The sequence below is a fragment of the Lactuca virosa genome, chromosome 4, assembly GCF_052849685.1.
Source record: "Lactuca virosa cultivar CGN04683 chromosome 4, Lactuca_virosa_CGN04683_v6, whole genome shotgun sequence".
Classification (NCBI taxonomy): domain Eukaryota; kingdom Viridiplantae; phylum Streptophyta; class Magnoliopsida; order Asterales; family Asteraceae; genus Lactuca; species Lactuca virosa.
Genome location: NC_136429.1, coordinates 8690864 through 8715199, shown reverse-complemented (window position 1 = coordinate 8715199; position 24336 = coordinate 8690864).

The following is a 24336-nucleotide window of genomic DNA, read 5'->3' as shown; positions in this document are numbered from 1 at the left end:
GAACCTAACAGCTACACGGAAGCCATGGCAGGCCCTGGGGCTGCTAAATGGAAAGAGGCTATGGACAGCGAGATACAGTCCGTGTATGACAATCAAGTTTGGAACTTGGTTGACAATGTACAAGGTCGTAAGACAGTTGGTGCAAATGGATCTTCAAGAAGAAGACCGACATGGATGGTAATGTACATACTTATAAGGCACGACTGGTTGCAAAGGGCTTTTCTCAAACTCCGGGACTTGATTATGATGAGACCTTTTCACCAGTAGCAAAGATTAAGTATATTTGGGTTATGTTAGCCATTGCTGCATTTCATGATTATGAAATATGGCAAATGGATGTCAAAACCGCTTTCCTTAATGGAAGGTTGGTTGAGGATGTTTACATGAGTCAGCCAGAGGGTTTTGTCAGTACAGAGTACCCTAATAGAGTGTGTAAGCTTGAGAAATCCATCTATGGATTGAAACAAGCACCTCGCAGATGGAATCTTTGTTTCGATGAGAAAGTCAAAGAGTTTGGCTTTTCGAGGAGCGAAGATGAATCTTGTATATATGTCAAGGCTAGTGGGAGTATAGTTAGCTTTTTGGTATTGTATGTGGATGACATACTACTCATAGGAAATGACATCCCAACCCTGCAGGAAGTGAAGTCCTGGCTTGGGAAGTGTTTCGCTATGAAGGACCTTGGAGAAGTTGCCTATATCCTAGGGATAAGGATTTTGAGAGACAGGAGTAAGAAACTAATTGGACTTAGTCAGAGTACCAACTTGGATAAGGTGTTGAATAGATTCATCATGCAGAATTCCAAGAAAGGAGAGTTATCGATCCAGAGTAACGCCAGACTGAGTAAGACTCAGAGCCCGAGTATAGAGGCTGAGATAGCTGAGATGAGTCGAGTACTGTATGCTTCCGCTGTAGGTTCGATCATGTATGCTATGACTTGTACTCGTCCTGATGTGGCCTTTGCGTTGAGCATGGTCAGCAGATATCAGGGGAACCCTGGCAAGGCTCACTGGACTACGGTAAAGAACATTATCAAGTATCTGCGGAGGACTAAGGGCTGGGTCCTTACCCTCGGTGGGAGTGATGACTTGAGAGTAGTAGGGTATAGTGATGCTAGCTTTCAGACTGATAGGGATAATTTCCGCTCTCAGTCAGGCTGGATCTTTACCTTAAACGGAGGAGCAATTACTTGGAAAAGTTCCAAGCAGGAGACAGTGGCTGATTCAACTTGCGAATCAGAGTATATAGCGGCAAGCGAGGCAGCAAAGGAGGCTATATGGCTAAAGAACTTCATTGGAGACCTTGGAGTTGTACCAGCTATAAAGGAGCCTATAGAGATTTTCTGTGATATTGAAAGTGCAGTTGCCTTAGCCAAGGAACCAAGGGATCACGGGAGATCCAGACACATCAACAGAAAATACCATTTCATCAGACATCGAATAGAAGAAGGACTCCTCATGGAAAAGAGGGTATCATCGGATGAGAACCCAGTAGATCGCCTCATGAAGGGACTGGGTAGGGTTAAGCATCTCCAGCATGCGAGGCGCATAGGGCTGAAGGATGATATTAGTTTTAGTAATTAGATAGCTTTGAAATTTGTAAAGTGTAATTGACATTTGATGATAAATAAAAGTTATTTTTTATTTATAAGTAAAGTGTTGCTATCTTCTGTCAATCGTTTACTATCATTTCATTTTGCATGTTTTATCATATTATTCAAATTCTCCACAGTCGGTCGTATGTTAGAAATAGATATGAATCAAGACTGTCATGAGTTGGATTGTAGATGTCTAAGATGTTGGACATAGCAAGAGTTGCTACAACACTCATGAGTGCTCATAAGTTCTGAGTATTGGATTCAACCCACACTCACTTGTATCACTTCATGGAATTTATCTCGAGTGATCGTGAGACGGTAATATCATATAAGTCTTCAAACCTAGAGATATGAGTTGTTGACTATGAGTTGGTTATACATTGATTGTACGAAAACGCATTGGTAACTCGATGTTATAAAACGTGCCTTTGTGTATAATTCAACAAGTAGTAGAACAAGCATATGACTCGAAGTTTATCTGTTCCTTCTTGGATTAGAAGTGATATCGGGGCCCTTCGATGATTTTGTTGTGACCTACGTACCGGGCCCGGTCAGAACTAAATTGATGTGTTCGATTAAGTTCTATGTCAAACAAATTGGAAATCGGGAAACAAACTGCTGGACAATAAGTACGACCTTGTTCCATGTATTTGTCTGGCTGATATCTAGAACAAAGGATTATATGATCACTTATCTTAAATGGCGTATCATCATAATCTCAGTTCCGCGAGACCTTGAAAGAGCTACGATTGCTGATCGGTTCCTGAAGTCATACTTGCAGTTATAGTTATTAGACTTATCAAAGTGGGAGACTGTTGGATAAGGTGTCTAAGTCCATAACTATTTCTTGTATGTACTTGACCCGGTTGGCATGGTCCATTTGGGTTGCATGACATTGAAATACTTGGATAGACCAAATAAGAGAAAAGGACACTTAAGGTTTATTAATATGTTATAAGTTCTAATATATTAATAATATTATTTAATTAGTATTGATCAAGAATTAATTTGGAATTAATTAAGTGATCAAAAGGAGACTAATTAAATATATGGGGTTGATTGTGTAAATCATCCATTCTTGTATAGTGGGCTAATGATCCATGGTTTATATGAATTGGGCTAAGACCCATAAGGTGCTCCATGGATAGTCCATGTAGGTTATAAACCCATGGATCATGGAATAAGAAAAGCCATGCACATTAGGGTTTACATGGAGTAACCCTACATGTGGCACACTATTTAAGAAGCCCTATGGTAAGCAAATTCGGACACTAAGTGAAGAACTAGAGGGCTAGCTGATTTTGAGTGTTAGTGAACTTCTCTCAAGGTTATTCCAAGTGTTGTGGTGTTGTGTGAGACATTTGAGGCATCACACTTGAGGTGCTAGGCTCACAAGGTTCTCAAGGAATCCAAGAAACAAGAGAGGTATGTTTTCTCACTTGCTTTTATGATTCAAGTTCCCCATGCCATGCTAGATAGGTTAAGAACCTTGGAAATCAAATTTGCATGTATCTTAGTAAAACATAGATCCATGGTTTCTAGGATTGCATATACACCTTAGGAGTGTTAGAATGCTCAGACCCCTTCACTGACGACTTCCCAAGCTATAAATACCAAAAAAAAACATCTAATTAGCAACTGAATTTCAAACCATGATCCATAATCCAAAATTAGGGTAAAATGACCATTTTACCCCTGACCCAACATGAACCAAAACTAAGGCCCAAACCCAAAACCAACAAGGCCCAAAACTATAAGATCCAAAAAGCCCATTAATGGCCTAAATTTCCAAATTGGGCCTAACCCCACATGAGACTTACCCTAAAGCCCAACAATTCCTTGTCAAATAATAATTCTCTGATGGCCTAAAGTTCCAAGCCCAATGGGCCCACTAAAGCCCAAAACCATTGGGCCCACCAAGGCCCAATACAAAATATTGGCCCAACTAGACATACCCAAACAAGAGTCCAAGACTCTCAATTTCCTCTGATCAGAAAGCCCAACACACAAAACCCAGCCCAATTCTGAAGCCCAAACATGAAACAAGCCCAAAAGCCCAAAGAACCACGAACGCAGGGTGTACGCTCAGCTTACGTTGGGCGTACTCGAGGAAACCTGGATCGCGACCAAGAGGAGGTACGTTGGGCGTACCTCTAGCTACACGGGGCGTAACCACAAATCCTTCAAACTCAATTTGTGACTTAACCAATTAAGCACTTTGCACCAAAACTTCACGGAACCTCAAAAGAAAGCTCTTAATCCATAAAGTCGACACCTTTATGCATTTGCATGACTCAAAGGGACCCAATGACCAACTTAACCCAATAATACCCATCTTAATCCATCTAGAGCATGCATGAATGATTTTTAACCTTAAGGGTGGCAACTGTATGAGCTTATAACTGATGGGTTTTATGTACTCTAACAAAGCCTATGGTGCACATACAACCCTAATGCTTTGGATCTAAGTTTTCTCTAATTATACATGCAACATTGTTTTTCCAAAGCATAAAGCTTAAACTAGCATGCAAGGCAACATTTGAATCATAAAAAGAGTTAGAGGATTACATTGTGTAGTAGCTTGCTTGTCTTTGACCTTTAGGAGCATAGCACCTCAAGTGTGATGCCTCAAATGTCTTATAACAAACCAAGAACAAGAGAATGGACTTGAGAGAGAAGCTTGGGAGCTCAAAATCGGCTAGGCACTACTTTAGCATGCATGAGTGCCGATTTTAGGTGTTAGGGACTTCTTTTATAGCTTAGGATTACAACCATGCAAACCCTAATGACTCTTCATATTACATAAGCCTTTTGGGCTAAACTTTTCATGGACTTTCATGTAAGTTTAGTCCAACCCTAGTCAACATGAGTCAAGTGTCCAACTAGAAGTATTACTGATTACCTAATCAGTCCTTGTAACTTTAATTAGTTTCTTTTGATCACTAAATTAATACCAAATTAATTCTTGATCAATACTAATTTAAATAATGTGATTTCTCAATTAATATATTATACTTATAATATATTAATAAACCACAATAACCTCTTCCTCAAGTATCCATCCTATCAAATTGTTCCAGAGTGTTACAACCCAAATGGACCATGCTATGATCGGGTCAAGTACATACCAATTATAGTTATGGGCTTAGACATCTAATCCAAAAATAACCTCAGAAATGCTAAGAGTAGAAACTCAAAGCTCCTGGAGTGGTGTCCAACCTTCAAATCCCGCGTCCAATACTAACCTTACGTTGGGCGTACCCAACTAAACATGTGCATGCATCCTTGCATGCATGGGGCTGCCTTGCCAAATATTTCAATTAGGGACCAAATCTGCCAAATTCTTCAAAATACCATAACTCTCTCATCCTAGGTCCGTTTGCAACGAACCTTATATCCACGAAAAGGTGGAGAGAAGCCCTAGGCTCCTAACAGCACAACCAAACCTTAAGACCTCCCGAACAAAACCCAAACCCCATAAAAGACCGAGTTATCAAATTACGATTATACCCTTGGCTTCCGAAGACACAAATGAATACTTGGATCACTTATAACCATGACACCCTCATTCGAAATGGGCCAAACCCTTCCTTTCTCGAATCCCTAAGCCTCATGATAACTGATGACTGGGACGCAACCCAAGCAACGAAGCAAATACGAAACTCAGTGTTACAAGTACGCCATGCGTACTCTAGTGTACGCTGCGCGTACTGGGCCAGCACGACTTCAGATCAACACCAGCGTACATTGGGCGTACAAGCTCAGTACGCCACGCATAAGCGGTCTGTGGGCTTAGATGATTTTTGGACTCGATTAGTGTTGGGCTTTGGACTTGTTTAAGTTGGTCCTCGGGCCCACCTGATTGTAACTGGTCATTTTTAGGCCTTAGTCCATGATGGGGGTTCTTGGGCCATATTGAGCCTTTGACGCCTTACAGCTGGGCTTGTATGCCTTTTTGGTCTTTGTATAGATTTTGGCCTTGGAAGGAGGGAGGCCCAATGGGGAAAGGGTAAAGAAACCCTTTTGCCTTAAGTCGTGAATTAGGATTTTGGACTTTCGAGTTAGAATGTGGCCTAATTTCTAATTTGGATTTTATGCTTGTGCGATAAGGAGAGGAGTTCGCGAGTCATTCGCTGAGTGCGATTTGATAGCTGCAGTCTGAGGTGAGTCTTCCTTCGCAGTATCTGTGGGTCGAAGGCACCGATGCCGGCCCACTAGATTATGATGTAGTGTGATGATTGTCTTTGTGAAAATTGTTAGTTATGCCTGTATTTGCTTGATGATTCTATGATTCTTGTTATGATATTATATGGTAGTAGTATGGGTGAAGTAGACCCAGTATTCTTGTTATGATATTAACTTGTAACACATAGTTTTGGGCACACGATATGTTCATTCAACTAGTTGTCTTACTGCCTATGTCTAAATGGATTAGGAACAATTAGTGAACTAGCAATAAAGTGTCTTACAACTACCTATTGTCGTATTAAGATTCAATATCATATGTTGGAATAATATATGTTGATTCAATCACTTATCTTTATTCGTAAACTAATTGAACTTGGAACAAATGATGAATTGACAATAGACTATCTTAATTATGACATCAAACAAATTCATTCAATCCAATTTCAATTATCATTACCAAAAGATTATCATATGAAACATAAAATAACAATTGAAATTAACTAGAGTCAAGTAATAATCAAGCGTGTTCATCCAAAAGTCCTAAAAATCCCCGGAAGTAACCCTAATGATTTAACCTTCCATTGAGTTCATAAAACAAATTACTTGAATGAAATAAATGAAACGTTTAGAAAATCCAAAAACAAAATTATAATCATCAAACAAATGTAGCCTAATGATCAACCAAATATGAAACGATGAAACCTTAAGGAAGAAGTAACCAAATGTGGAACGTGATGAAGATCCATCGGTTCAACGACTTCAATTGTTGAATGATTATGAACTTGATGATTTGTAGTCTCGATTTTGGAAATTAATGATTAAAAACGTGTTTGTAGAAGCTTTGAACGTGTTTGGAACCCTCCAAAACTAGGGAAAATCGCACGGGAGAAGTCCTAAATCGATTAGGGTTTAATCTCCTTTAAATAGGTGCTGAAAAATTGATTTTCAGAGCTGTTTTCTGCGTCGACGTCCTAGTTGGCGTCTTAGACGTTGTGTAGGACATCTGGGCATCCTTCGGGACATTTTACATTCCTTCTGTCGTCCTTGACTTGCACTATAAAATGGCCTAAAACGGTTAGGCGTCCTAGGTGGCGTCTTAGACGCGTTCTAGGACGTCCTTCATCTTTGGTGCCCTTTTTTGTTGATGAAAACGGTAGAATCAGTAAAAACGCAAAACATGAAAGTTGTAGGAAATTTTGTCTAGTTTCCAGAACTTTTTCATTCATGTCAATCGGAGCTCTAGATCTTGATCTATGATCAAAACATTAAAGAGTGGTCAAATTTCTCAGCACCATTTTTCTTCATTCCTTTAGCAATTCGTCTCCCAGATTTGTTAGCTTCATTGTGCTCATTTTTCTTGCGGGTTCTGCCCACTTTAGCACTAAGTAGTTGCCTGCACATAATGTTCAACATTTTAACAAAGTAGTGCCATTCTTGGACAATTATACATCAATTCAACATATTTAGTACAATTTATTGTGCTATAAGCCTATAAATATAGACCGATCCGCAAGCACCCAAATATGCTTGACAGTATGTTGTTTAGTATGTGGTATTTTGGGGGAACCCACTAAGCTTTGTGCTTATAATTTTTAGTTTATGTTTCAGGTACTTCCAGTTCGAAGGGGAATGGCCCAACCTGATCGCACTGCATCTCCCTATGATTTCTGCACTTAGTGATTTTGGGAATTTGTACTCTGATAACATGTTACTATGATACTCATTTGACTATTTTGATATTAGTGTCGTGTGACTTGAATGAAATTAATTTTTTTTTGGATGTTACAAGTTGGTATCAAAGCCTTGGTTTGAGGGATTCGGGCATACTATGAGGTGTGCCTGGACTCAAATCGAGGGTTTGGTAGGTTTTTCATAGAAAGAAACATTTTAATCTAAGGATTTTTAATAAAAGACAAGGAGTGTGATGCGTGCAATCAGCTGAGCTCAAGTAAGTCTTCCCAAAATACCCATACAAGTTATATTTTTATGCTATGATATGAGGATTGCATGCTAGATTAGGGGCTAAGGATCTGCTCAGAATTGCATGATAGAATGATAGGAGAGATACCTTTATGTGCCTGTCTGTATGAGCTTTTAGATTTGCATGCTAGTATCAGATCAGATACTTATTAGGATGGCATGTATAGGGTATGTTTTGAGTTAAATTGTCTGATGCTCGAATGTTGCATGCTTTGTGCTTTGGGAAATTCTGTTGGTACTAGCTAACTAGTAGATGAATGCGTTGGGTTACATATTATTGCGATTGGATAATTTTAAAAGGATAGGTTTAACTCTATTACACAACTCTTGTTTGAGTCCAACCATTGTAGTGTGGGACCTGTCATTCGAAGAGTTATCTAGTACTAGTAGTATGTAATTGTGTTTATATAGAAGTTAGGTAGTATTTTTAGAAATTCCTTCCGCAACTGATAGTAGAGAGGGGTGAGGAAGGGATTCTTAGGGAGTCCCTATGGGATGCTTTGGTGCGTAGGATGCCTTATAGTTTGAGAAATGTATCAATTGGGAAGAGTGACTTGGAGGAGTCGGGGTAGTCCTCGAGAAGGGTATAAATAGGTGTGGAAGGTAGTATTGGGCCCGTACTACTGAAAGCACAAGATTTTGGGTTTTATGTACAATAACACACCTATGGTGAACATACAACCCTAATAGCTTTGGATCTAAGTTTTCTCTAGTTATACATGCAACAAAAATTATCCAAAGCATGAAGCCTACAACTAGCATACAATTTGACATATGAATCATAAAAGTAAGTTAGAAGATTACCTCTTGTTGTAGCTTGTTGAATTTGGCCTTTCAAGAGCTTAGCACCCCAAGTGTGATGCCTCAAACAAGTCACAAACACCATGAACAAGTGGAGAATAATGAGAGAGGTTATGGAGCACACAAAATTGTCCATCTTTTAGAATGATCCACCCTTGGTATGCTTTTTAGCTTTAGTGGGTTACATATATAGTGTAGAATTCCAATAGTTATATGTAACCCTAATTCTTACACTTAGGCTTATGATCCATAACTTATTTTGACTAATAATTTATGGACTTTCACATAAGCTTAGCCCATTACAAATTAATCATAAATCATTAGCCCAAACCATATGTCTCACTGATTTACATAATCAGTCCCCGTCAATTTAATTAGTCTCTTTTGATCACTAAATTAATTCTAAATTAATTCTTGATCAATACTAATTAAATAATATGATTTCTCAATTAATATATTATACTTATAATATATTAATAAATCATCAATCACACACAATAATGCATTTTATAACACCAAGTTACTGGTGCGTTTTCACATCATCAATGTGCAACCGACTTGTAAACTGTAACTCATATCTCTCCGTTTCAAGAATATAAGATATTATCGTCTCATGATCACTCGTGATAAAATCCATGAAGTGATTCAAATGAGCGTGGGTTTGATCCAATACTCAAATCTTATTACATGAGTACTCATGAACACTGCAACAAACTCGCTCCATGTCTAAACACCTTAGACAATCTACAGTCGGATTCATGACAGTCTTGCCTCAATACCTACTTCCAAAGTATGATCGATTGTGGATGGTTTGAATAATATTATTATTCGGGAAGTCAAAATGCGAAGTGAAACACAAGAATAATCGAATTCAATATGGTCTCAAAACTTTTGAATATAAATAAACACCTTTTATTTAATCACCATATTGATTACACATTATAAATTGTATAATGTTTCGATTAATCAACTTAATACTTGAATTAAAACAATAGTTATCCCATTCTCCAAGCATGCACACTATATTTACCTATGGTCCTTTCTTTGTGAAATATATCAATTGAAAACATTTCAATGATGCTCATTTCACAATTCCAAATCCTTATTACTTAGTGTAAGAATACCTAATTCTTCCCACTATAAGAATGTGTTAGATTCTAAACTATCATGCAACGATCCTTTTGTAATGTCAAGGTACCAAAGTCACAGAGACTTTGCCAACGATATTACAAAACTTTCCACTGGAGATTGATAACAAAACAATTCCAAGGAAGCGAAGTCTCAAATTCAAAGTACGTTCCTTTGAACATCCTTCTTGCATAAAAGTTTCTAACTTTAACATAGATTCTTAATACCCATCTCCCATTATGGAAACATTTCCATATATGCCATATGACAACTCATTATTAATAGAATCCTGTCTATTCATAATAATGTTAATATGGTCCATCCATTACTATACTTCCAACTGTCCTTAAGCAACCAATCATTTGCGAACCTTAGATTGTCCTTGACAGTTGTTTAACCACATTAGTCCTATCCGGTTCTAGTCCTTTTTCCCTCTTAATGCCCTAGGCATCTGGAAATTAGAACACGTGAATATTATAGCATGTGCAATCGATCCTATATCCGAAGCATATGGGACACGATTCATAATGTCTTACATAAAGACATGATACTTTACCAGTCTTTTGCTATAAAATTTCCATATATAGAATTTCCATGTTGACACATTCCAATATGGTAATCATATATGTCCATGACTAAGTCTAATTAATATTTCAATCTAAGCTTTTAGATTTGAAATAAAGTATAAGTATCCTCTCCCTTACTATAGCGAAACAACTTTTCAACCTTTGCAACTTTGCAGATTAGAACTTTGTTTCCTATAAATAGTATTGCTAACTCGCAACACTTACCATAATAATTATGCTCCCACTAGCATAACAATTATTTTATTACTAGCATAACATTTATGCTCCCACTAGCTTTGACATGTATCCAAAATTAGCTGGACTTCTAGAAATCAATGCTTTATTGACTTTCTTACCAAAGTTCAGATTTCTAATATGATATGCTTCGATAAGCCTTTATCTAAGCTCATACACCTTTTATTAAAAAGCTCATATGCGTATCTAAACTATTTCAGAACTTACAGCAATAAGTCCTAAATGTTCAAACTTTTTGCCATTTCTCACAATTCAAACTATGAAGAGGGATGCCGTAATCATAATCAAATTTTGAGAATGCAATTATCACAACTGTAATCTCTTTAAAATCTACTTAGTGAAAGCGTTTCCTCACAATCATTTTCATGAATTGGAGAGAAACCTTATGACACTTAGATTTTATGGTGTATGTGTTCCTATCCATGTGAATTTGTTATTTCCAACCATTATGATAGGATAAGGTCTATTACAAATTCAAACTCATTTGGACTGAACTTGTTCGATCTTAATTTCTTGCCAATTGATAGCACAAGGGCCTACCATGTCTTCCAAGTTGTTGAGCAGCTCACCCATGCTGATCAATAAACTTTCACTGATCAAGGTGCTTTGCCTTATGCAAACAAATGATAAATCATAGAACTCACATGCATAGTCAACTTTTAACTGGAATGGGCACAAAAAAAAGAATATGTCAACACGATAGGTTACAAACCTCAAGTCGTGAGCTAGTGATAAACAATAGGTTTATTCTTGATTAGTTCTTGAAACTTATCAAGATCTTTAAGACTCCCATTGTCCTCTTGACATATAATATTCTCTTGTTAGGAAACATTCCTTGACAAACAAATATTCAAGAGTTAGTGCGGATTATTATCAAGAATAACACTTCACACAATTGGTCTTAGTTGGTCTTTATTTTATCCAAAACATCACAACTACCAATTCGAATGTGTTATATCCTACTTAAGATATGTCACTCATGTCATAATCTTGGAGAATAACTCTAAGACTCGATTTTGGAACGAAGTATGACTCACCTTAATTGATTTAACCATTTCAACAATTCCCGATACCTCTTCTTAGCCATGCAAATGTACTAAGGTGTCCTTAGAGGATCAATTGTGATATGGTTTTCATAATCATTAAGATTATCATAAAACACGATACTAAAGTACTCTCTTTTCCTTTCAGATTGGAGAAAATTTGATCTTTCTGCCTAATTTGATTTTTCTTATTCGTTCTGCTATACATTGAAACTTTTTCAATGATTCAGAATTATACTTAATCTTGTAAGCATAACCATATTTACTAAACTTTAGTAAATCATGACGAATAGTCTTATCGTTCTTTGTGGTGGACCTGACCAGTACACAACCAAGTGTACTCGATCCCCTAATCCTTCACTTGACTCACATATACATGTGAACTAGGAATTAGTCTTAATTTCCCAAAGACGAAGGTTCTCATTCATCACACAATACAAGTCGCATGATTCCAAGTTTCTGTCCAATTGAAACTTGGGTGATGAGAATCTTTCCTTATTTGGTAATTTTTTTGACACTACCACAACCGAACGAATCAAAACCATATTGCTAAAAATAGATACATACAAACATCTATTTTCACAAATGCCATTGTAAGGAAACATAAAATAAGATAAAATCAAAATTTTCTTTATTTATAAAATTGCGGAAAATCTTATCCTTACAATGCAATTACAAATGAAAACTATGTTACACTACTAGAAAACAGCCCTTTAATGACGTGCAAACAATGACACGCGCTGATAGAGGACGCACATTTGTGTGTGCCCTAAAAAATAATGTTAGTTTTGCAAAATTTGAAGGATAGAGGACACGCATTTGTGCGTGCCCTAAAATTAATGTCCAGCGAAAAAAATTAAAAACACGAAAGGCACCTAAATTTAAGTGGGTGTCGTGCAGAGATTTCGTTTAAAAAAATTTTAATACGCGCGTCCCTCTTTCATGCAACTAACGGGGGAAACCAAATCCCCAAAAAATTCAAGTACCCCGCTTTCCCCAAAAATCGAACCTCACAATATCTTTCATGGAGTCGGCGATTTGGGGTCTACGACTCCTCAAACTCGAAACGCCGGCGATTTTAAGGTTTTTCTTGTCCCCGATATCAAAGAAGAACTAGGGCTTTTATGCTCTGGACCTCATAAGTGCGCACCCTTTTTCACTCCACTCTTTCTCTCTCTACAAACAACCAAGAAGCAGCAGCAGCGACACAGGAAAGATGGGCGAAGGAAAAGGCTCATCCCTAGTTCATCTTCTAGTTATCATCTTATGATTAGTTGCTTTTGGTTTCGCCATTGCCGCCGAACGCCGCGGTAGCACTGTACTTTCTCTTTCTCTCATCTAAATTTGAACTGTTTATGTTGATTTCATCTGTAAGCTAGGGTTTTCTGCTCGATTCCTCTGTTCACATTAATTTTCTTACGTTTAGCGACGATTATATCTGCTGACTTGCTAAATGAGTTCGTCATTTCAATTCCATTCTTCTGCTTTATGACATATAGGTTTTTGAACACTAAAGCTGCTATGAACCTTCACACAATTTTTAGTGATTTTTTTCTTGTAATTGTTCTTAGAGTTATTCCATTCTGTTTATGCAGTTCATTTTTAGATAATCGAAACTCATGATGATCGTGATTCGTGAACACTAGGTTATTGAATTTGTGCTTTATTGATGACAGGGAACCATTTACACAGATAATGCAACCAATTCCACTTACTGCGTGTACGATTGAGATGTAGCAACAAGCTATGGCATTGGTGCCTTTCTGTTTCTTCTCTCAGGTGAATCCTTACTCATGGGAGTAACCAAATGCATGTGTTTTGGAAGGCCATTAGCACCTGGTGGAAATCGAGCTTGGACCATCATCTATTTCACATTCTCACTGTAAATCTCTCAACATGTATATAAAAGAAACAAAATTTTTTGTCCCAATTCTTGAAACTTGAAAATAAAAAGTGTTATCTTTTTGCATAATTTGTAGGTTGAGTTTTGTGGTTGCAGAAGCTTGTTTGATAGCAGGGGCAAAGAGAGCAAGATAGGGCTAAAAGAGAGAGGCCTAAAACGTGAAAAGGAAAGTGAGAGAGACCTGAAACGTGAAAAGGAAATGGAATTGGAAAGATATGAAAGGGAAAGAGAGCAAGATAGGGCTAAAAGAGAGAGGGAAAGGGAATACAAAATACGTGGGAAAACAGGGAAAAGGAGAAAGAAAGGACACGCAAATAGGAGAGAGAAAGGGAAAAAGATAGGGAACAAGATAGGAAATATGAGATTTTGGATCAAGAAAACGATGATGGGTATAACAAAAAGAGGAAATATAGAAGTAGTGGAGAGGATAGAGAAGAAAGAAAAAGGAGGTTAAGGGAGAAGGAAGAAGACATGGATGATAGAATTAAAGAGGAGGAAGAGATTGCTGAGGCTAAAAGGAAATATTCATTTTTCTTTGGATTTTTTGCTTGTAATTGTTCTTAGAGTTCTTCCGAATATGATGAAATTCATGTCCGTCATAATGAGGTAATTTTATTACGCTCTGTATTTTTTGCTGATGTGGCCCAACTTGTTGCTGAAGTGGACATATGATGTGGCAGGCTTATTGAAATAACTTCATTAAATAGTAATCAAGTTCCATTTTTGTGAAAATGTTGAAACATTGAAGGGACAATGTCACAACTCAGTTCCATTGGAACAAAACTGAAGCTTGATTATAATTTAATGAAATTGTTTTAGAAAATGTGCCACATCAACAAAAAAAACATAATTTTCATACACTTGAACAAAAAAAATACAAAATTTCACAACCTTAAGGATATAGACAGTGACATGCAATATCTTTTTGGGTTCTAACCTGCGTGTTTCTATTGTAGGAGAACTATAACGAAGCATTATCTGCCAAAGTCCCATATGCAGTCGACAAAAATCGCCTCGATGATCCATATATTAAAGCAAATTTGCTTTTCCAGGTCAGCATGATCTCAGACACTTTTCAAAAACTGAAAAGAATTCTACTTCTTTCTTTTACTAAACTTTATTTATTTTTAAATCCAAAGGTGCATTTTTCTCAAGTGGAACTGCCTATCAGAGACTATTACACAGACTTGAATTCAGTGCTGGATCAAAGTATACGTATTATTCAAGCCATGATAGATATATGTTCAAATAGTGGATGGCTGGAAAGTTCCATTACTTGTATGCATCTTCTCCAGATGGTCATGCAGGTATTATTATGCCCAACCATTTTGTTTTTCATGTATGGTCAGCTTTTTTAATTGACTTTTGTTATATGTATATCATGTGATTGATGTCAGGGTATGTGGTTTGAGAGGGATTCACTCCTATGGATGTTGCCATGCATGAGTGAAGACTTTTCAGCTTATTGTGTGCAGCTTCGGGTGTTCTCAAGTTCACCCATGCACTGGATCAAATGGTGTAAGCTGCAAGCTCTTCAGCAGGATTGCGAACTATTAAGCGTGTTGAACAGTTCTTACAAGAGCTCAAGGTTTCTTACTATCCATTCCTCTATACATTCTTCAATGCCAGATTTTTATTACTATCTTCTTTTGTTTATTATCTTACTCATACAGTAAGTAATATACGCTATCCATTTTAACAGGTGAATTTGAAACCCAAAGTCCCTATTAAAGCTGTTTGTGCAGAGCATCTGGAATTATGAAAGGAGATACTGACTATTCTAAATCTTCAGATACTGGTATAGTTGATTCATACATATATCCTTTTGTTTTTCTTCTACTAGTTAACATTGGTGAATATATATACATGTAAGAATTGTGATGTGCTTACAATGACAAAAAAATCAATAACCAAATATATGCCACCAACATTAGAGTTAAAAAAATGGTACAGCTGTACATGAGATTCATTAAGAACTACAATGCAATCAACTTTGTTGATATAAGTTCAGACAATTATTCACCAGAGGATAACCAAGGCCTAGACTATGAAACTGTATTTTAGTGGAGGGGAAAATTAGGTATTTTGCTTAATACATTTTGTTATGAGAGAATCTTATTTGTATGATACACATTTTGTTATATTCTTTGAAAATTTTGCTACATTGGTTGGTTTAAAAGTAGAATGTCCTAATAAGAATTAATTTTAAAAGTAGAATGAAAATGACAAGTGATTTTGTGTTGTGTTTACATGGTTGATGAAAGCGAATAGCTCTGGAGTTAGAAGAGGAAAAGAAAGCTCAAGCTGAAAGAGATAAGACGCTGCAAATGCAAGTGTTGCATTCTTCATTTCAATTGTTAGTATGAAACACAGAGTAGATTAGATGAATGCAAATTTATATATTGTAAGAAATAGAATTGTATGACATTAAATTTTATGCAATGAATTGTATTTTTTGTATATGGTATTTTATTTCTATTATGAGACATTAAATGAAAATTTAATTTAAAAATTAATAAATATATAAATATATTTTTTTTAAACATTTAAATTTACGATACGCAAAAATGTGTGTCATCTTCATTTATGACATGGCCTTTCTTGACAGTGGGTTTAATGATATGCATTGCGTGTCATAAATGCGCGTCGTCTATAGACGACGCGCAAAAGCGTGTCGTCTCTCGTTATGACAGGGCCTTCCTTGACGCGCATTTGCGCGTTGTCTAAACGTTTTATGACACGCATTGCGCGTCGTAAAAGGCTGTTTTTCTAGTAGTGTTACTACATATTTCTAAGCAATCTATCATAACTCTTAAGCAGCAGCTAAAAAATCTGATCATCGAATCATGCGATCGAAATCCATCTCTTCGCGATCAGACTCAGCCTGCTCTTTCTTTAAGCTTCCTTTCTCTTCTTCGATCCTACAAAGCATCCAAAATGTGATCTCATCACATCATGTATTAAGAATCTTCAAATAGGAACTTAATAGAGTTAGATAGTGGACTTACCTAAAGTAGAATCATACATTTTGACTTTACCATCCTTATGGTCCTTCAGGTAGATACGGCGGCTTCGTATCCAATGCCCCTTCTCTTGGCGATAGAAAAAAACAGACTCTTTCGCAATGGCACATGGGACAATCTCAGACATAGCCTTTCTCTTTACCATTTGGTCAAATGGTTTGACCTTGGCCAATCCCTTTCCATTGAGAAGAGAAAGCTTTTCTGGACTTCCAATGTTGCCATTGTCAATGTCCATGGAAGTTTGGGAGGTAGATCTTCCATTCAAATTTGCTTTACCAGTACGCCAAATCATTACTGATTCAGCAGCAATTAGCAAATATGTAAGATCGATGAAGGTCACGTTGTGGTCTGTCATATAGTAATGTTTAATGAACTCACTATATGACTTAGGAAGTGATTGAAGAACCAAGTCAACAGCCAACTTCCTCGACACAACGACTCCCAACATTCCCAACCTGTCAATGTGTGACTTCATCTCCAAGACATGTGCACACACAGACCTTCCATTTTGGTGTTTGCTTGCCAATAGGGTTTGAGTGACCTTGAACTTTTCAAGTCGATGAATATGTGGGTCAGGGAGAATTATTGGAGGAAGTGTAGAAAGCGAAGTATGATTTCTAGGAACATCGTCTTCATGAGGAAAGCTTTTTCCAAAAGATTCGGGAAGACCATAGTTGTGAGAACTAGACATCTACAAGGGAGAAATTCAAGTTAATTGATTTAAGTCCTTAATATAACACCCAAAATGAAATATTAAGGCTAGGACCCAACATAATATTCTACAATTCGGAAGAGGGATACCGTACTCCAATTGTAAAATTTTTGAAGGTAGGTAAATGACGATTTACCAATTTCCACCATGAAAAAAGAAATTGAATAGTAGGTTTTAAATTAATTGAAATTCCTATATTCTTTTGAGATTCATTGAACTTATCAATGGCATGTTTAATCTCGATTATGCCCTTCAAGTTTGTGACTGGGATACCGAGGATCACAAACAAGGAGTGAATAACCATGCAAATTAGTTTGGTACTCTCGAAGATATTTATCACCTAATTAATGTGCCGGTTAACCACATACGCTCCATTGATCTATGACAAACTACGAGCTACCCATTTTCATCCTTCATTAGTCCCATATTAGTGTGCCGGTTAACCACACACGCTCCACTAACTGGCCAAGAAGGTGCAATGTGCAATTTCATGGGTTAGCATCAAATTCACATTTTTCATAAGTAACTAAAATTGGGAATTTATAAGTGTTTAGTTACTTAGTATTTTCATTATACTTTTAATGGAAGTTTGTGTCCTATCCTACCAGTTCGGACGACCCTCCATCAATCAAGGAAGCGCTGGGTGAGAGTGGACACTCATTCAACTGCTATTTTATAAGTAGTTTCCTTATACCCCCTTATAGATTGGCTTCGTGAATAAGGTCTACTAACGGTATGACTGACTTTTTAATTTTACATATATAATATATTAAACTTTTAATTTTATATAGCATAAGGGTGTATTTTAAACTCTTAAAATACTTGATGGTTTAATCTATTAATAAATTATACTCTTAATTTAATTAAACTTAAACCATATCATTATGGAATTATTAATTCTCTATTAGTTAAACACTTTAATCAATTTAATAAAGTCCATAAGGTGTAATTGAACTATTCAAAGCAACAAGGTTATAAAAAATTCAAAATTAAAAACTATTTAATTAATTTTTAAGTTATGAACCCAAGAGTTACACATTTTTGAAACCTTTCAATTACTAGATGTTTTAGAATTCAATATTTCAAATTAAAAACTTTTAATTAAACTTTTCAAATTCTAAAACTTAATTCAAAACTCTTGAATTCCAAACTTGATGACAAGTTTTGTAACTCCTAAAAAACATTTGAGTTCCAAAACTTGATGGCAAGTTTTATAACTTTCTTTAGTCATAAAAAGAGACTTTCCAAGTTCCATAACTTGAGGGGAAGTTATGAAACTCTTCAAAGATATTTAGTTCAAATTTTAAACTAATAAAATAATCATATAATTTTATCTTTTACTAATTTAAACTAGTTCAGTTCATATGGCTAGATAATTTCAAATAATTAGCTTTATCATATAAACTTGTAATTATCTTAAAATTGACAATTTATCTTTTAATTGGATTAGACTAATCACTACCATATCAGAAAAATCAGTTTTTATGATGTAAAACAGTTTGTGGTAATGATTCTAATCCAATTTAGGCAAAAATACCCGAAAACTGCCAACAGATGATCCAACTCGTCGAGTCGGATAATGGACTCGTCGGGTTCATCACTGATGAACATGGACTCGTCGAGTTCATGTATGGACTCGTCGAGTCCTTCTGTCAGAATGGAATTTTTCAACCTTTTCAACTTTGAACAATTAATATATACATCTATATAACAGAAAACACTCATGGCTCTGATACCACTGTTGGGTTTTATGTAGTATATCACTCCTATGGTGCACATACAACCCTAATAGCTTTGGATCTAAGTTTTCTCTAGTTATACATGCAACAAAAATTATCCAAAGCATGAAGCCTACAACTAGCATACAATTTGACATATGAAACATAAAAGTAAGTTAGAAGATTACCTTTTGTTGTAGCTTGTTGAATTTGGCCTTTCAAGAGCTTAGCACCCAAAGTGTGATGCCTCAAACAAGTCACAAACACCATGAACAAGTGGAGAATAATGAGAAAGGTTATGGAGCACACAAAATCGTCCATCTCTTAGAAGGATCCACCCTTGGTACAGTTTTTGGCTTTAGTGGGTTACAGATATAGTGTAGAATACCAAGAGTTATATGTAACCCTAATTTTTACACTTAGGCTTTTGATCCATAACTTATTTGGACTAATAAGTTATGGACTTTCACATAAGCTTAGCCCATTACAAATTAATCATGAATCATTAGCCCAAACCATATGTCTCACTTATTTACATAATCAGTCTTCGTTAATTTAATTAGTCTCTTTTGATCACTAAATTAATTCCAAATTAATTCTTGATCAATACTAATTAAATAATATGATTTCTCAATTAATATATTATACTTATAATATATTAATAAATCACAAATAACTTGTTACTCAAATATCCATCCTATCAAATTGTTCTGATGAAGGCAACCCGAAATGGACCATGCTACTATCGGGTAATGTACATACCAATTATAGTTATGAGCTTAGACACCTAATCCAACACAAGATTTATACCTGAGACCAGGAAGAACACTGTTAATCTATGGATCTCGAGAGTGTGAACATTCTCGTGTGTATGCTAATTGTTTATGTAGATATATTTTAGTATGGTGATAAAACATCATGGATCGGGAGGTTCATGATCAGGATCTGGTTCGGGCACGGGATCCGAACCAATTGATGAGGGCTTACGAGAGTTCATTACGTCTGAGATTACTAGAGGCATCCTTGATGCGACCCATGTGATGTTCGGGTCGATCAAGGAAGGTATCATGCAGCTGATAGAGGATAGAATTCGGATTTTTAGGGCCGATCTGACCGCTAGCCAGTCTGGGACCGCACACTCTCCTTCAAGGATTTCAGGGGATGTGGGCACCAGATTTCTTTGGGGTGAAGAACCCCATCGCAGCCAGGCGTTGGATAGCTGACATCGAGTGTGCTTAGATGACGAGCTTCTGCCCCGAGGGGTTGAAGGTCAGGTCTGATGCAGGATGTTTGAGGGAGCAAGCCCGAGATTAGTGGGAGGAGGTCAACTATGCTTTGGGAGCCCCGACCATTGAGGCCTTGACCTAACCAGATTTTATGACCCGGTTTCGAGCAGATTTTGCACCGGATGTTGAGGTGCATCAGTTAGCCAGGGAGTTTCTTGACATGAGGCAGACGACTGAGACTGTGGCGGAGCTCACCTCTAAGTTCGGAGAGAGGGCATTGTTGGTACCCCAATATGCAGCATATGAGGAGATGAGGAAGATACGATACCATGATAGGTTGAGATCTGACATCAGGGAGTTCGTTAGTTTTTCTGCCTGTCCGACTCTGGATGACATGATATCCCGGGCGCGGGAGCGAGAGATTGATCTGGAGCACATAAGGAAGAGGAAGGCGGAGCCTGGGCAGACTGTTGGGGTTTCAGCGAAGAAACCCAAGGGTTTCAACTCTAGGTCGAAGGGCCAGCAGGGTCGGAGCCGTTATGGCAAATGCGACAGGTTACATGATGGGGTTTGCAAAGAGGGTGGTTTGGGTTGCTACAAGTGCGGGAAGCCAGGTCACTTTATCAAGGAGTGTACTGCTATTATCACCACCACACAGACATCAGACCTGATTTTCTTTCATTGCAATCATAGGGGCCACAAGAAGGCCAAATGCCCGAGTCTAGCATCAGAAGGACCAGTAGTAGCACCTAGTCCAGCGACCCTATGGATTACAGATGGGCACCAGGGAAAAGAGGATGTGCCTGTTGTGAGGGGCAGGGACTTTCAGCTAACTATTGAGGAGGCGTGTGCTACACCAGATGTGGTGACGGGTATGTCTCTTCTCCTTAACTCTTTATTTATGTTGATTTCCCTACTTACATTTTTGTGTTTTGCTTTAGGATCGTTCCTTGTAAACGGTATCTCTGCATTGATATTATTTGATTCAGGGGCTACCTGATCTTTCGTGTCTCTTGCACTCAACAAGAGGTTTGTTGGAGCTTCGGTTGAGCTGGATCCTCCATTAGAGGTTGAGATTGCGGATGATCGATCCGTTCGGGTATCGAGGGTTCATCGGGATTGTGTTCTAAAGATGTTCGGCGAGCGGTATCCGATCGAATTGGTTCCCATTCCTTTGCGCGGGAACAAGGTTATAGTGGGAATGGATTGGTTGATCCCTAACGTCGCAGTGATTGATTGTGAGCGCTAGATGGTACGTATTCGGACCCCAAGTGGGGGAGAGTTGGTGGTCCATGGGGAGGACACTCAGCGCGGACCGGTCCTATACTCAGCCGCTAGGGCCAGACGCAATCTTCATCAGGGTTGTTCTGGTTTCGTCTCCTATGTTATGGATACCGAGGAGAAGGGTAAGGTGTCTGTAGATGATGTGACGATTGTGCGGGAGTACCCGGATGTGTTTCCTGAGGATTTTCCCGGGGTACCTCCGGAGAGGCAGGTGGATTTCCGGATTGATTTGGTTCCTGGTGCGGCTCTGATAGCCAAAGCACCATATCGGTTAGCTCCACCAGAGATGCAGGAGTTGTCTACACAGTTGCAGGAGCTGTTAGACAAGGGATTCATCCGACCGAGTAGCTCACCGTGGGGTGCACTGATCCTGTTTATGCAGAAGAAGGATAGATCGCATCGTATGCGTATTGACTATCGGGAGCTGAATAACACTACAAATAAAACTACATTTAGTGGCATATTTTGTTTTGTGCCACTAAAAATTGTTTTTAGTGGCACATATTTGTTTTGTGCCACTATAGCTAAAATAAAAGTTATAATTTTCCTATTCCCGGTATGATTAAAAGTTCCGCCAAAAGAGAAAATTGCTATTTTCATATTCCCGCTAAAGTTCCAGTGTTCCACTTAACTAGAGTTTGATATTGATTGTTAACAAGGCGCCGACACTCAATAGTCTCATTCTCTCTGAACTGGAACAAGAAACCAGACAATCTTGACATGAACCCTCACGTCATCGTTAATCCCACCCGTCCACCTCCGACATCGTCCATCGCCAACTCCTCTGTTGTCGATTATCATCCACCGTTAACTCTTCCCCTGCCTCATCGACCGTCGTCAACCCTTCCACCGTCAGCTTCCATCTTCGGTAAGTTTTGTTTCTCAATATCCTATTCTGTCATTCTCTTTTGTTGATTGTTTATGTAAAGTTGTGGGGGTTTAATTTTGGGTTTCCGATTTAGGTCCCTAAAGCTGATTCGTTCAAATATGTCAACCTTTCCACCGTCGGTCTCCATCTTCGTCAATCCCACCCTTCCGCCTCCGACATTCTCTCTAAAGTTGTGGGGGTTTTGGGCCTCCATCTTCGGGCACTCAGCACTAGTGATATTCTAATTCCCACTGATTTGTTCAAATCCTTGCAGCTTATGAGGTATGTAAATATTTCAAGTCTAATCTATCATAATTGCTTTTTGTTACCTGTTAGTGGTTGCAATCAGTTAAATTTTTTTTGTGCTTATTCTGTTTATGTTTCCATAGGAATTTGATATCTCATTTATAAACCGCTCAAGATGATGGTAATCAATCTAACAGACACATAAATTTTCCTACATTTCTGATTCATACAAATGATTCTACATGTATCAAATGCAGAAAAGCCTACTTATTAAAATTTATCTTTTTTTCTATAATGTGAAATACAGCTTGGGAATTCCAACATAGATATCAGGAACGTCAACTACACCAAAGAGCTATTTCATGTGGCCCAGGGGTGTTTTGGTTTAAATTTAATGGTAAATACTTCAAAGTTTTCTTAAAATTGCTTCTTTTGTTTGGTGTGTTGATTGTTTAGGTTAAATTGTATGTTTTCCTTGTTTAAATAATATTAGTGATAATATTGACTTCTGTCATGATTCTTCTTCCAGGTTTTTACAATTATGGAATTTTATAATGAGTTTTAAATATGTGTGCCTTTTGGTTTTGCAGGACTTACTGTAGGTTTGAAAAATTGGGTTCATGCTATTTTTGTTACAGATTTATCTTCTCTTGAAGAAGCTCGAGTGAAATATTTTTGCCAAAAACATTCTCATCAATAAAAAGGTGCAAATAGCAAAAAACCTTAATGAAATTGCAAAATTATTACTGAGCAAATTTTTAGTTATATATGATAGGTGGTGAAAAATAGTAGCTAGAAAAACATTGTAAAAGTCCATTTTAAATAGCTCTATGTACAATGCCTTGATTAGTATTTTTTTGGATTTTCTTGCTTTTTGTAGCAGATTTGCTAAACAAAAAAAATGGAGTTCTTTCATTTGTTCAACTTGGTGCAACTCCTAGTTCAAGTGTTCCTGATTTACTGAACAAGAAATGATGCTGATTTGCTAAACAAAAATGCTGGACTTGTATTTAGACATATTAAACTTTTTTTTGGAGACATTTGTGATTTAAATATATTGAAAATATTATTTTTAGACAAGTATGAATTGATGTAATGATATTTTTTTTTTCACTTATCTTAATTGTCTTATTATTATTTTATATTCAAATTAAAATAAAAATAGGATCTAATTTATTAATACAAATTTTGTGTTAAAAAAGTGACATTAAATTCATGAAAAGAATGATTATTTGTGTAGTTATATAGTGGCATAAAAATAGTGCCACTAAAACCTACAAGTGCTTTAGTGGCATAATCGAAAAGTGTCACTAAAATCCAATTAGGCTGCAACGGCACAACCAAAAAGTGTCACTAAAGGTCTTTAGTGGCAGCGCTTTTACTGACACTTTTTTTGTGCCGCTGATTGCTAGGAGGGTCTTTAGTGGGACTTTTTCAGTGTTTAGTGGCACTTTTTCTATGCCACTAAATGTAATTTTATTTGTAGTGTAAGCTAACGGCGAAGAACCGTTATCCACTCCCGAGGATTGATGACTTGTTTGACCAGCTTCAGGGTGCGTCTTGGTTCTCCAAGATTGTTCTACGTTTGGGTTATCATCAGATGAGGGTCAGATAGGACGATGTGCAGAAGACGACCTTCAGGACTCGTTATGGTCATTACAAGTTTGTGGTGATGCCTTTCAGGCTCACCAATGCTCAATTCGCGTTCATGGACCTCATGAACCGCATGTGCAGACCGATGTTGGATCGTTATGTGATTGTATTCATCGATGACATACTGGTCTATTCCAAGACCCAA